Source organism: Lactuca sativa, chromosome 9 (assembly GCF_002870075.4).
Source record: "Lactuca sativa cultivar Salinas chromosome 9, Lsat_Salinas_v11, whole genome shotgun sequence".
NCBI classification, from domain to species: Eukaryota; Viridiplantae; Streptophyta; class Magnoliopsida; order Asterales; family Asteraceae; genus Lactuca; species Lactuca sativa.
This window is the reverse complement of record NC_056631.2, coordinates 193,931,096-193,945,902: the sequence shown is the minus strand read 5'-3', so window position 1 is coordinate 193,945,902 and position 14,807 is coordinate 193,931,096. Positions and strand designations below refer to the sequence as shown.

The following is a 14,807-nucleotide window of genomic DNA, read 5'->3' as shown; positions in this document are numbered from 1 at the left end:
TCCACTCTCACCCACCGCTTGCTTGACTGGTGGAGGGTCGTTAGCCGAACGGGTAGGACAAGGACTTATAAATTCTCATTAAAAGTATGATGAATATTATAAAGTAACTAAATGTTTTATTAAATTCCCAATCTTAGTTACTTTAGGAAAAATGTGAATAAGGTGCTAATCCATGAAATTACACTTTACACTTTGTTTAAGTCATTGGTGGAGCGTGTGTGGTTAACCGGCACACTAACTTGGACTTAACAAGGTAGGTAAAGGGTGACTTAAGGTTTATTATAGTATCGGTGGAGCGTGTGTGGTTTACCGGCACATCGATTGAGTGATAAACTTTAAGGGTACCAAGTGATTTGCATGGTTACTTCACACCTCGTTTTGTGATCCTCGGTATCCCAGTCACTAAACTTGGAGGGCACACTCGAGATTGAAACATGCCTTTGAAAAGTTCATTGAATCTCAAAGAATCTAGGAATTTCTAAGAACCAATAAAAAAACCTAATATTTAATATTTCGTTTTTCGTGGTGGAAATTGGTGAATCGTCATTCACCTACCTTTCAAATATGTTATAGCTTGGATTACGGCATACCTCTTCTAAGTTATAATATATTGTGATTGGATCCTAGCCTTAATATTACATTTGGGTGTTTTATTAAGGACTCTCTTAATATCTAAACTAATCTTGTCCTCTTGCTTCAGATGTCTTCAAACAATGCTGCTTCTGGCTCTAATCCTAATGGCTCCTTTACCTTATGAACTTGTGTGGGAAAGTCACTTTTGATGGATCCAACTTCAATGAACGGATCAGTAACATCAGGATGATTACCCGCTACGAGGATAAAGAATATGTCCTTAACAAGGAGCTTAAGGAGATTGATGAGACCACTGCAACTCCCCAGGAGATCGCTGACTTTCAGGCACATGAAAGGGATGCTACCAAAGTGGCATGCATCATGATGGCCACGATGACAGCAGAACTCCAAAAGTCCTATGAGGATTTCTACCCTTATGAAATGCACCAAGATCTGATGGAAAGATACCATCAAAGTGCACGACAACAAAGGTATGAAATCATCTGCTCCATGATAACAACCATGATGAAGGACGGGGAATCCGTCACGAGCCACATGCAGAAAATGCAAAGGTATGTGGATCGATTGCTGAAGCTTAATGTGAACTTCCCTGAGGAGCTTGCAATAGATATCATTTTGCACTCCTTACCATCGTGCTATGATCAATTCCGCATGACATATACATGAATAAGGAAGAGGTCACATTCAGCAAACTTTAGGGACTTCTCAAGACCGCAAAAACAGGTCTTAAGGGGAAGTCGGTTGTTAACACTCCTACTCCAAACTCTACTCCGGTTTTGGCAATCGGGAAAAGTCGAGGGAAGAAGAGAAAGAGCTCTTCAAAGGGTACCAAGGCTCGGACCCTTGATGGCTCTTCTTCAAGTGGAACCAAGAAAGGTTTCGTTACTCCTTCTTCTGACCCAAAAGAGGTTGAATGCTTCTATTGCCATGAAAAATCACATTGGAAGCGGAACTGCCTAAAATACCAGCAAGATGTGAAGGATGGGAAAGTTAAACCCAACCATGCAGGTATTTACACTATCATTTCTAATAACTCACCCCATTCTAAATCTTGGGTCCTAGATACCGGTTGTGGTATTCACATTTGTTGTGACTTGTAGGAACTAAGAAGAAGTGAGAATGTGGAGCAAGGAAGAATAAACCTAATCATGGGGAATAGGAAAGCTTTACCTTTCACCAAGATTGGATTTTATACTTTATCGCTAAGTAGTGGGTTTAGTTTAGATTTGAATAAGTGTTGTTATTCGCCAGAAATGGCAAGAAATATTATTTCCTTTCATGCATTGTATAAACAAGGTTTCACCTTTTCATTTGATAATGAAGTTGGTTCGATTAATGCTTTCTTTAATAATGTTCTTTATTTTAAAGCATTACCTTGTGATGGCGTGTATGAAACAGTATATGTGGTTGATAACTTAGGAAATAATGTATTATGTATTGATTATGTTAATAATAACTTGGATAAAGCATCATTATGGCATTGTCGTCTTGGACATATAAGCAAGAAATGCATAGGCCAACTCCAAAAGGATGGAGTCTTGGAGTCATTTGACCTAAAGTCAGATGATAGTTGCGAATCATGCTTACTTGGAAAAATAACAAAGTCACCCTTCACAGGCTCGTGTGAGAGGGGTGAAGGTTTGTTGGACCTTGTACACACGGATGTGTGTGGACCATTCAAACATGCCACAAGGGATGCTAATCGTTATTATTTGACTTTTACTGATGATTACAGTAGATATGGATATGTCTACTTGATCAAGCATAAATCAGAGACTTTCGAAAGGTTTAAGGAATTTAAACAAGAAGTCGAGAATCAATTGGGCAGGAACATTAAGATGCTTCGATCCGATCGTGGTGGTGAGTATCTTAGTTCAGAGTTCCTTGACTATCTAAGGGAATGTGGGATAGTCTCACAATTGATACCTCCCAGGACACCACAGTTGAATGGTGTGGCTGAGAGGCGTAATCGAACCTTGTTGGATATGGTTCGTTCCATGATGAGTCGAGTTTCGCTACCAATCTCGTTTTGGGGGTATGCCTTAGAGACTGCCACCCATATCCTTAATCTAGTCCCTACAAAGAAAGTTGCCAAAACTCCTCACAAGATGTGGACTGGTAAAGTACCTAAACTACACCACATCAAGATTTGGGATTGCGAGGCTTTCGTGAGACGCGAGACTCATGATAAGCTCGAAACTCGAAGCGAGAGGTGTATTTTCATCGGCTACCCACAGCAATCCTTTGGTTACCTCTTCTACAGACCTAGTGAAAATGTGGTCTTTGTAGCTAGGAGGGCTTTCTTTAGAGAGAGAGAGTTTATAAGCCAAGGAAACAGTGGGAGGCAAGTTGATCTTGAAGAAATTCAAGAGTCAAGCGGTGAAGGAACTTCAAACCCTAGCACTCAACTTGAGGAGGAAACTCCTGTTGAGCCAATTGACAAGTCTGTACCTCTAAGGCGGTCCATAAGGGTTAGGAATGCTCCTGAGCATTACTATGGATTCCACATTACTGCAGAAGGTGATACACTTATTAGTGATGAGACACTGATAGGTCTGGATGAACCTAACATTTACGCGGAAGCCATGGCAGGCCCTGAGTCAGCCAAGTGGAAAGAGGCAATGGACAGCGAAATACAGTCCATGTATGACAATCAAGTTTGGAACTTGGTTGAGAATGTACCAGGTCGTAAGACAGTAGGGTGCAAATGGGTCTTCAAGAAGAAGACCGACATGGATGGTAAAGTACACACTTTTAAGGCTCGACTGGTTGCAAAAGGCTTCTCTCAAATTCCTGGAGTGGACTATGATGAGACCTTTTCTCCAGTAGCCAAGATTAAGTCTATTAGGGTTCTGTTAGCCATAGCTGCATTTCATGACTATGAAATATGGCAAATGGATGTCAAAACCGCTTTCCTTAATGGAAAGTTGGCTGAAGATGTTTACATGAGTCAGCCAGAGGGTTTTGTCAGCAACGAGTACCCTAATAAAGTGTGTAAGCTTGAGAAATCCATTTATGGATTGAAGCAAGCACCTCGCAGATGGAATCTTTGCTTTGATGAAAAGGTCAAGGAATTTGGCTTTTCTAGAAGTGAAGATGAGTCTTGCGTGTATGTCAAGGCTAGTGGGAGTATAGTTAGCTTTTTGGTATTGTATGTGGATGACATACTACTCATAGGAAATGACATCCCAACTCTGCAGGAAGTTAAGTCCTGGCTTGGGAAGTGTTTCTCTATGAAGGACCTAGGAGAAGCTGCCTATATTCTAGGGATAAGGATCTTGAGAGATCGGAGTAAAAGACTAATTGGACTTAGTCAGAGTACCTACTTGGATAAGGTGCTGAAGAGATTCAGCATGCAGAACTCCAAGAAAGGAGAGTTACCCATCCAGAGTAACGGCAGATTGAGTAAGACACAAAGCCCTAGCACTGAGGCTGAGATTGCAGAAATGAGTCGAATACCTTATGCTTCGGCTGTAGGATCGATCATGTATGCAATGACGTGTACTCGACCTGATGTAGCCTTTGCACTGAACATGGTTAGCAGGTATCAGGGGAACCCTGGCAAGGCACACTGGACTGTGGTAAAGAATATCCTCAAGTATCTACAGAGGACTAAGGACTGGGTCCTTACCCTCAGTGGGAGTGATGACTTGAGAGTTGTAGGGTATAGTGATGCTAGCTTCCAGACTGATAGGGATAATTTCCGCTCTCAGTCGGGCTGGGTCTTTACCCTAAACGGAGGAGCAATTTCTTGGAAGAGTTCCAAGCAAGAGACAGTGGCTGATTCAACTTGTGAATCAGAGTATATTGCCGCTAGCGAGGCGGCAAAACAGGCGATATGGCTGAAGAACTTCATTGGAGACCTTGGAGTTGTACCAGCTATTAAAGAGCCAATGGAAATTTTCTGTGATAGTGAAAGCGCTGTTGCCTTAGCCAAGGAACCAAAGGATCACGGGAGATCCAGACACATCGACAGAAAATACCATTTTATCAGACATCGGATAGAAGAAGGACTCCTCGTGGCAAAGAGGGTATCATCGGATGAGAACCCAGCAGATCCCCTCACGAAGGGACTGACTCGGGTTAAGCTTCTCCAGCATGCTCGGAGCATAGGGCTGAAGGATGATATTAGATTTAGTAGTTAGATAACCTAGAAATTTGTAAAGTGTAATTGACATTAGATGATGAATAAAAGGTGTTTATTTATGAGTAAAGTGTTGCTATCTCTTGTCGATCGTTTACTATATTTCTTTTGCATGCTTTGACTTCCAGAATAATTTTTGTTTGGTATAACATATTATTCAAACCTCCACAGTCAGTCATATGTCGGAAGTGGGTATGAATCAAGGCTGTCATGATTGGTTGCAGAGGTCTAAGGTGTTGAACAAGGCTACAACAATCATGAGTGCTCATAAGTTCTGAGCATTGGACTCAACCCACGCTCACTGGAATCACTTCATGGAATTTATCTCGAGTGATCGTGAGACGGTAATATCATATAAGTCTTCAAACCTAGAGATATGATTTGTTACTTACAAGTTGGTTATGCATTGATTGTACGAAAACGCATTGGTAACTCGATGTTATAAAACGTGCTTTTGTGTATAATTCAATGAGTGGTAGAACAAACATATGAGTCGAAGTTTATCTGTTCCTTCTTGGATTAGAAGCTGATATCTGGGCCCCTCGATGATTTTGTTTTGACCTATGTACCGGGCCCGGTCAGAACTAAGTTGATGTGTTCAATTAAGTTCTTTGTCAAACAAATCGGAAATCGAGAAACAAACTGCTGGACAATAAGTAAGACATTGTTCCATGTATTTGTCCGGCTGATATCTAGAATAGAGGATTATATGATCACTTATCTTAAATGGCGTATCAACATCTTCTCAGTTCCGAGAGACCTTGAAAGAGTTACGATTGCCGGTTGGTTCCTGAAGTACTAGAGTTATAGTTATTAGACTTATCCAAGTGGGAGACTGTTGGATAAGGTGTCTAAGTCCATAACTATTTCTGGTCAGTACTTGACCCGACCCGGCATGGTCCATTTGGGTTGCATGGCACCATGGAATTGGATAGACTAAATGAGAGAAATAACACTTGGAGATTATTAATATATTATAATTTCTAATATATTAATAATATAATTTTATTAGTTTGATCAAGAATTAATTTAGAATTACTTAAGTGATCAAAAGATAACTAATTAAATATATGGGTTGATTATGTAAATCATTCATATCTTGTATAGTGGGCTAAGAGGCTCCATGGATTATCAAGTTGGGTTCCACCCATAGGATGCTCCATGGGAGTTACAAACCCATGGGTCATGGAAATGAAGAGTCATGACACATTAGGGTTTACATGGTGTAACCCTAGATGTGTCAACACTATATAAGAATCCCATTCTCCACCAAAATCGGCTACACATATGAAACAAGAGGGCTAAGCCGATTTCAAGAAGTGTGTGTTCTCTCAAAAGTCTTTCCAAGAGCATTTGGTTTTGTGTGAAGCATTTGAGGCATCACACTTGGGGTGCTAGGGTCACAAGGTTTCAAGGAACATAAGCAACAACAAGGTAAGTTATTCTATCTTTCATTCAAGTTAAAAATTGTTCCCCATGTATGCTAGATAGGAATATAACCTTGGAATTCAACTTTGCATGATAATTAGACAAACATAGATCCAAGGTTATTAGGGTTGCATGTACACTTAGGAAGTGTTAGAATGCTCAAAAACCCATCAAACTTATCTCTGGCTTGCTCCTGAGTTTCATTTGCTTCCGCACAAAGGTGTATCGCCTCAACCCACCCATACTATGTCGACATATACATAACAGATAACCAACATATTCAACAGACAGATAATCATATAGCCAGTAATCATAGATAGTCCTACAAATCTACTAGTATAACGCATATCATCAGCCATCATATAATCATACGGATCCACCAAATACTCAACATATCATCAATCACTATATATATATATATATATATATATATATATATATATATATATATATATATATAGATAGATAGATAAGGATATCAATCTAATGGGCCGATCTTAGTGCCTTCCAACCACAAGTACGGTGAGGAAAACACACTTCTTAGTTTGAACAAATAGCTGAATAGGTCTCTACTCCGAATCTCAGCTCTACCAGTCACCTATCCATCAAATAGGAACCAATCTCAAATACAACTCAAAATACCCAATATACCCTTAGACCAACTTGGTCAAAACATGTCAAAGTCAAAAAGTCAAACTTGGTCAACACAACTTATTATGATGGGCATACTGAGCCTGTACGCGGGGCGTACTCATCCCTTGACCAAAAACACGAACCTAACCTAGTACGCTTAACGTACCAATCTATACACCTGGTGTACACATCATTCCCTTAATCCTGTTATTAAGAGCTTATTCCCTTAAGCTCTTTCGTCCAATTCTCATATTTGTCCCTAAACTAATGTCCATAAACATAAAGTTTCCAAATTTATGGTCTTGCATGGCCATTAAGTGCCCAAACACAAAACCCCTAACTGCTTAAGCCATTAAGATCTTGTAACTTATGCATGGAAGGAATTTAACAATCAAGATTACATTTTTATGCTTCTAGATGCATCAAAACATCTGAAAGGACAGCTTATATGGATTAGAGTAACCCATACTCATAATATCAAGCTTATGTGACCAAAAGAACACCATTTCATAACTAAACAAGATATAAACAACTCTTAATCAAGTTCATAGCTTTTTACCTCCAAACGACGCTAAATGATGTTGTTATTCTGGATCCAAAGAGTCGCACTCCTCCAAGATGATCTTCTCTTCTTCCTCTCTCCTTCAAGGCTACCAAAACACACATAAAACGCTCAAGAATGCTCAAAAATAGATTAGGATTTGCTTGGGGACAAAAGTGGGTTGGAGGCTGATGAAAGAAGGCAAGTTGGGGGTACTTAAGGATGCTTAAATATGGTCTAAAGCCTAAAAATTAGGGTTTGAGGTTCTGGCACCTACGCCCAGTGTATGCTATGTGTGCCCCCCGTATGTGAACTCCGCCCAATATTAAAAAAAAAATGCCACTGTGGGCCATTTTGCAACAGTTCTCATACACAAGGGCAAAAATGAAAATGATCTTCATACTTCAAGTTTAAAATGAAAATACCTCAATATCAAGAAGTTACATTAATTAAATTAGGAATCGGTGAATAACTATCAAATGTACCTCATATGAATTACCCATATTTCTATAGTGATTCGAAAATCTAATCAAAAGTATCTTTTAATTAATCGTATTTTGCTTATTCAGCATTACTTTTCTTTATTTATTTTATTTAGTACACCTTGATTCCCCTTGAGTTCGACACCCATACTTACTTTAACTAATACTATTTGTGATCAAGTACGCCATTTGGAGCTAGTAGTCAGTTCAGATTGTTAGGATTTGTAAATTTAAAACTAGATTTGGAGTTTAAATTGGGTTTATTTTATTAGATTCTTTAAATCACATCAATAATATGATATGATGAAAATGAACTATGTGTAAATAATCTATATCTTAGATCAAGATCATTTTAAACGCCTTTTGATGATCAATTGAGAAAAACAGGGTATTAAGCTAAACCCTTTCCTTTATATGCATTAAAGTTAGAAATGGGATAAATTCATTAACCCTAGCTCATCTCATGAACCTTGTTTTTAAAGTTTGATTATATAGGTATATTGAAGATAGGAAATGATTGACATGGTATATATATATATATATATATATATATATATATATATATATATATATATAGAGAGAGAGAGAGAGAGAGAGCTAGGTTCAAATGTAGATTGACATATATTATGTGGACATGTGGATAATGCTATTCTGTGAGAATCACAAAGAAAATATGTTGTTTGATAATATGAATACGTTCAATCTTATATAATTATTTTAATTATTAAGCATTTTCACTAATTAAATCGTCTATAAGGTTATTATACATATTTCACTACTAGAAAAACAGCCTTTTACGATGCTCATTGCGCGTCGTAAAAGGCTCAGACGACGCGCAAATGCGCGTCAAGGAAGGCCCTGTCATAAAGAGAGATGACGCACATTTACGACGCTCATTTACGACGCGCAATTACGACGCGCGCTTACGACACGCAATGCGTATCAAGGAAGGCGCTGTCATAAAGGAAGACGACACGCATTTGCGTGTTGTAACCTTACGACGTGCGTGTTAATGACACGCAATTCGTATCAAGAAAGCCCCTGTCAAGAAAGGTCATGTCATAAATGAAGATGACACATATTTTTGCGTATCATAATTTAAATGTTTAAAAAATATATTATTTATAGATTTACTAATTTTCAAATTAAATAATAAATTAAAAATCTCATAATACAAAATAAAATACCATAAATAACAAAGATAATTCATTTCACTAATATGTCAAATACAAATAATTATTCCAAAAGTGAGTAAATCTTATAAAAAAAATGAACTCATTTATATACAATTGAACTTAAATTCACTTGTTCCATGTAAATGTTGACTCAAGTTTCCATTTTCAATGAACTCATACACCAAAAAAGGGAGCCCTCCACACAATATCGTATTAAACGCACCTGCAAATATAAAGTCAAATGTTAAATAAATATGGCCAACTCAAAATCTTGATAAATATATTTATCAATTGAAATACCGTATACCAGGTTTAGATATGAACATGTGTTAACAGATAAAATAATATAATTATGTCTAAAACTAATATTCCAAACCTTGCCTATGAGTTCTGCATAAATAAGTGGCAACAGTTATGGAAGAAGGCCCATGATGAGATTTGGCTTGTTGTGGCCAGCTATACTCAAAGCCAAAACAGCTGCACGCCTAACATGCTGCCCATGTTTATCAAAATTTAACAGATCATGCTAATAACTCATACATATAGAATTATAAGGAAAAAAAAGAGTAGGGTTTTCCTCATTCCGTTGAATTAGACAAAACAAAATGTTTTCTTTCCATTCCAATGGAATGAAGAATTCCATTCCTCCCCTGATTCCAGCATGTATAGAGATACTTACCCTGATCAATTAATTTAATCAAATATGAATAAAAATACCAATCAACCCACCAACACTTTTGTTAAATCAACACAATAACACTATTATTAAAAAACTATGACTCAAATTTTGTAAAGGAGCTGTGTTTTAAATATTGAGCATGTGAAAGGAACCAATGCTTCATGTGATTTAAGTTTGAAGCAACTCCATTATTCTCTGATGAGGAAGCATCCAGTTCTTCTGTCACATCCATTTTATCACCCGAGATACTTGCTGCAAAAAATTGTACATTTTTTGTTATTTTTAAAACAATATTCAAATAATTTTCTGTCATGTTTTCACAAACATCATTTATCTAGATAGCACTTTATCAGTGTATCACTTAATGAGGAAAAAAAGCAATTTGAGAAGGGAATATCAATATACAAAAAGGAAAAAAATAATAATAAGAATAAGTATAAGAAACCTGCTCTAGAAATGAAATATGGAGGTAGCTCTCCTAATGCAGTTCCAAGGCCCCAAAGAATAGCTTATACTTGTACTTGAGGCAAAATGCTGCTAAGTGGAACCTGAACACCTTGAGAGGATAAAAAAACAATGGAGGCCCAAACTCTGAACAATCCTTTTGAAGCCATGTAGGGATTCTGTTTAACTTTATTGTATCATAAACAACACTTTTAAGATCCACCCGACCACACTGCATTGCTTTTATTGTGAAGAAAGCAATGTGGGGACCCAGATATAGAACAAAAGTGTGCAGCCCAGACCCTGATCAATTAATTACAAATACAACTTAACAAAACTTCAAAAACTTTGGTTTCCAAAAAAGAACATAATAAATGAAAATGCAAGAATATAATTATCTAAAGGGAAAAATATAGAACAACACTTGTACTTTCACCATTTTATTGATTTAGCCACTGAAGAAGTATTATTTTTTTATTAAATTAGCTATTGAACTATTATTATAATAATAAATGATAATGGGGATAAAGTTGATTGAGCTCACCAAGACCAATGGAAGATGCAACACCAAGAGCTACCCACCACAGTCCAAACCTTGCATATTCAAGAAGCTCTTCAACATGCTACAAGAACACATGTATCACATATTCATCATTATATATTAATATGTAACATATAAGCATGAAAACCAAGGAACTTACAACCTCATCGATAATTTGAAGGAACTTTGAGTACGATGAATCATAGGCAAAGAATTTGTTAACAAACAGAATACCTATTGAAGATCAATGTACAACTGATTCTGGGTTTTGGTTTGATTTTATGCTTTTCTTGGAAAACAACTAATAAAGTTCAATAAATAGAGACCAAAAAATGGTATTTACTTGGTTTTATGGATGATCTTGTGATCAATAGAAGCTTTCATTTGAGAGAACTCATATACATCATTATTTCAAATAAAACTGCAGAAATATGTAGTTGTAATGGCCTAATGTAAGTAATAGGCAATAAGAAGGACCTTTCCATGAGGACCATCCACAGACAGAAACAAGAGTCTAGCTGCAACTGTGAGTGTGACAAAAAGCATAAGCCAGACAACATGTGTCAGAAGGTATACCAGTGATCTTGTTATATACTGAAGAACAGCCACTATAAAAAGCTTCAATGTTTTGAAAGGTTGTGCTATTAATGTCATATTATCGAGTTCTTGTTTATGCTTCTCACGCAGTCCTACAATTACAAATAAGAAAACCGATTAGCCAAGGAAACAAGGCATCCACTCACCATTACAAAAATATAAACCCAAAATTGGAAAAAAAAATCCAAATGGTAAAATGAGAACTTCCATAATTAAGGTTGTGTTTGTTACACGAGACAAAAAAAGATTACAATTTTATCCAATTGACATCAGTCCACTCAATGCACACTAGACACAGAGCAATGCCATTGTGTTGTGTCATGTCTTATGTATATAGACATAGACTATAGAGAGATGATAAATTTTTTCATAAGAAAAGAGTGAGGTGATCTTATTAGATCAATTATACAGAGAGAGAGAGAGAGAGAGAGACAGAGAGATATAGGAATAAACACAACCATGGTACCATTGTGTTAGTTTGATATTATTACATTGTCATATTAGCTTCATGTAAACTCGAGTAACCTAGAGCAAGTTATCCAACAAACTCATTTCACATCTTCAATGACATTTAATCAATATTGTTTCAATTTACCAAATTAAGTAGGTAAAACTTTCTTAGTCTGAAAAAAGAAACAATACAAAACCTCAACGGAAATAGAGTAAGTAAAGAAGACTAAAAAAACCCTTGCGAAAGTGCAACAGACAAAAGATATGAATCAAATAAAATAAGCCAATCAGGCATGGAGAAAGGGATATAATATGTCCCTTGATTTTATAAGGTTAAGAAGAGAGCAAGAATGGTAGCAAGAATCAGCTTTTCACAAAGTCAAATCAATTAACCAATGAAAAAGGATAATAGTTTAATCTATTAGACAACCAGATCAAAAAAGTTATGGATCTGGATGGATTGAGCTACCCTAGTTATGTCCATGTATTACAGCCAACAACATCAAATGTTAGAGGATTTGATTTAAACAATCCCGGCATCTCAAAAATCAAAAGAGGTACCTGAGATCGGCATCTCGAAAGCTTGAGAAGACAACAAGATTTATGAGTGCGATTGAAGTTCTTCTGCACTCACATGCTAAAACGAAAATACATCTTTTGAATCAGTTTAAATTCTCGATAAAATCTCAAATCAGTGACAATCGGGATGAATACAAGTCCTAGAAAATCTGATAAACTCACTATTCATACGGAGCAGGCTAAGATCAGTAACAACGCGAAAGCAGATCTTTGTTGTTGTTACGGGAAGAGGACTCCAGGAAGATATGAGATTCGCAGCATTCATTGATTGTGCGTCGTCTCTCTATGTATATGATTTGTGCTCGTTGTTTCTTGCTTTTCTTGGTCTCGAGTTAGATGTTAAATTAGACAATCCAGCCAACATTGGGATAAAAAATAAAAAGTGTAGAAAATCTTACATACATCTGGTTGGGATCGAAGATGGATTTAGTTATTTCTCCGTTTTTTTCCTTATTCTCTATACATTGTTCTTTTCTTTTCTCCCTTTTTCCATCTAAAAGTTTCTTAAAATTTTAGGGCTTCTGCACTTGGAGTTTGCTAAAATTTGTTAATCAGTCACACAAACACACCCTTATTTCTCCGTTACCGAACAATCACCAGCCATCATCTCCTCACAACCCCTTGACAACCTTTGAACGCCACCTCACACCCTCACCTGCAAATCGAAAAAAAAAAGAAATAATAAGAAAGGAGAAGAAGGGTTGTGATCGAACCAAAGGAAGAAAAGGGGAATAAAGAGGAAGAAAAGGCACATCTTTTCTTTTTTTTCTTTTCGCTCTCAAACTCTAGCTGTAAATAGGAAAGCACGAGAGATATTGGGAGAATAGATACAAGAGAGACAGAGATATCCATTCAGGTACGGTTGAGAGGTGAGAACATATAATCATTTGAAGAAGAAGGAATTTGGATGGGTGAGGGTGGGGATGAGGAAAACCTGTTTCCTGTGAGATCCAGCGCACAAAAGCCCTAGTTCTTCCAATTTTGGGATGGCGTGTATTTAATGTCTCAGAGGGAGAAAATGGTAGATAAAAGAGGATAGTTGACATCGTTGACCACTATATTGCTGCCAAACTCCAAAAATACGAAAGGGAGGAAGAGTTATAGCCGCATAATGAGGTCTAGGGTTTACAGAGAAAGGAGAAGCAGAGAGTGAAGGTTGTCGGCTAATGGAGAGGATGAATTCGTTATTCCTTCCCGAACAGCAACAAATTGATCACAGAACGAAACCTGCAAATGAGGTCTAGGGTTTACATGGAAACCCTAAAAGATGGAAGAAAAGCGGGGTTTTTAATTTTTTAGGATTTCATTTCCCCCTGCTATTAAAGGATGGAACGCACGTTCCATTAAAATTTATAAAGCGACATCCTTAGATGACACACATGTGCCCTCCGTGTTTTTTTTTGTTTAGACACTAATTTAAGGGCACACAATAATGCATGACCTAAATCCTTAAATTTTTTGAAGAGACGACTCTTTTTTAATGTCACTCTCTTTTGCGTAACATAAATCAACGAGTGTCGTGGTTTGCGCGTCGTAAAAGGGTCTTTTTCTTGTAGTCTTTTTTAATTATTCTCATTCTGTCATAATGTTATCAGGATGTTTATTGAGACGTATTATGTAAGAATTAAAATAAATAAAAAACAATGAATGAGAACAAAAATGAATTAGAATTGGTGAGAATCCATTAAAATAACAATAGTTCTGTGAGATTGAATGTATTCACATTACTAAACAACATATTCTCTTAGTAATTTTCATAAAATAGCATTATCCACATGTACACGCAATAGTTGTCCATCCACATTATAACCTAGCGCTATATATATATATATATATATATATATATATATATATGTGTGTGTGTGTGTGTGTGTGTGTGTGTGTTATTTCAATACATTTGAGCTATATTTTGGTTAAAATACAAAGATTGAGTACTTATTAGTATAAATTCTATCTTGTATCCAAAGAAGGATAGCCTCGAAGAAAAGGACCAAAACTGGAAGAAGCTAGAAACTTGGATGATAAATCATGCATAAAGAAGAGAATAGAGGATAAGAGTTGCATAGTGAAGATTCTACGACGTGGTAAACTCTGGTCCACAACGTGGCAACATAAATGGTTCACCAGTGATCTGTTGATAACTTGCGGCATACGCGTTTATAATGGATTCCATGGTGTGACGACTATCTGGCCACGATGTGGAAGCGATAATTTGGCAAGTATAAATATCAGTTTTTAGGTTAGAATCCGGCATGCATGCATAGAGAGCTATAAGGATCTTTGAGAAAAAGCCACTAAAACCCTCTAAGAAACCATTGGAGATTAGATTTCGATTGCAGGAAGAGTATTAGAGAGATTGGAGTAAATATCTACAGTTAATCATTTGATTTGCATAGGTTTTATCCTGTCTAATTTTGCGTACTCTTTGATTAAGTGTTTTTCTGTTGTAATCATGGGCTAATAACCCTTTACTTTTGTTTAGATTAGATAACCCTAGTACTATGTGTTAATTTCTATTTT

At 36.8% G+C, this 14,807-nt stretch overlaps 1 pseudogene; it reads right to left on the bottom strand.

The window, feature by feature from the left end:
- Positions 1-9,770: 9,770 nt before the first annotated feature.
- LOC111904978 (vacuole membrane protein KMS1-like) lies at positions 9,771-10,489 on the bottom strand (annotated as a pseudogene).
- Positions 10,490-14,807: the final 4,318 nt, after the last annotated feature.